This window comes from Octopus bimaculoides, chromosome 10 (genome assembly GCF_001194135.2).
Source record: "Octopus bimaculoides isolate UCB-OBI-ISO-001 chromosome 10, ASM119413v2, whole genome shotgun sequence".
Taxonomy (NCBI): Eukaryota; Metazoa; Mollusca; class Cephalopoda; order Octopoda; family Octopodidae; genus Octopus; species Octopus bimaculoides.
Window position 1 is genome coordinate 90,653,459 of NC_068990.1, and position 1,378 is coordinate 90,654,836.

A 1,378-nucleotide genomic window follows, 5' to 3' on the forward strand; every position below is an offset into this window, starting at 1 on the left:
TATATATATCGTTGATATTATGCAAAAGTGTCGTAAGTCCAAAACGGTACTACTTCAGAGAACGAAAAATTAGTTTCACGTTTCCATACCAAAACTGCTGTACTACACTTAGACAATTTTTTATATCTTGGTATCTGAAGCAGCTGGAGATACGATAGTTTTACCAAAAGAACTGGCTGTTGCAAGCAAAAAATAAATATTGAAAAAGAAATTTTTTTTCCTTTTCTACAAATTTCCTACTTGACGACCAAATACATTAATCCTGGCGTGTTACTGGTTCTTATTTTCATTCTATAATAAAGCGCTAACCAACATTAGCGATATTACGCCTAAGAAACTAAAAGCTGAAATTAAATCGTCACCAATTGATTCTTAGGAGTCTTTAGAGGTTCCCACTCTATTGCAGCCATTCGGACCATGTGTTCGGTTTAAGAAAGAATTCTTAACTCCCAACCGCCCTGGCACTAGTTTCAAGGGCTCTATAGAGACCTCTTTCCTCCCTAAAAACCAGAGAAAAGTTAGTATGTTGCACTTTTTTATTAGAAGAGAAACAAACACGAATTTTCATCAAAATCTAATCTGCACCTCCACTACATTAGGTCCATTCTGGACCATATATTCCACAATCAATCTTTCTACGTTAGGCTTAAAGCCACTCAGTTTGAAGTCTGAAGTGAATAGTCAGTTCTGACATCAGCATATAATAAGTACTTTGTTAAACAAGCCTGGAAAGACGAAAAAACAAAGCTGAGATTTAAGTGCAAAATGTAACGAGACGTAATTAAATACAAGAATAATCACTGTTTGTTATCGAGGCGGATAGGTGTCTGCCTTAGTAGCAAAGAACTACCAAATTACTAATATACAACTCGTAATCTCATATCAGACTATTAATCTCATTCTAAACTATTAATCTCATACTAAAATACTAACCATGATACATTTTATAGTCTTGTCTTGTTTATCTTTTTAGTACAAAATGAAAAACATACACGCATCCATTATTGAGTGGTTAAGATGTAAAGACAGCCGTCACTCGCGAACGAATATGGTTTGGCAATATGTTGGCAATGTGTTGGCAATATGTTGGCAATATGTATGATGCTTTCGCTAATTGTTTCAGATGCCTATTTACTCGCAAGCTGACAAAGGTATCCTTTTGGTCCTCACACACCTTCACACAACGGAGGATGTGACAATAGGAGGGAGAAAGGATTGAACCATCGCTCCAACTGTCAACTGGAATTGGAATGGTTAGGGGATGTACAAGAATAGAATGAGAAACGAGAAAGATGCAGAAGGAGGAAAAAGAGGAGGAGGAGGAGGAGGAGGCGGTAAGATATATACATACAATTAGATGATGCTCCCCCACTACTTC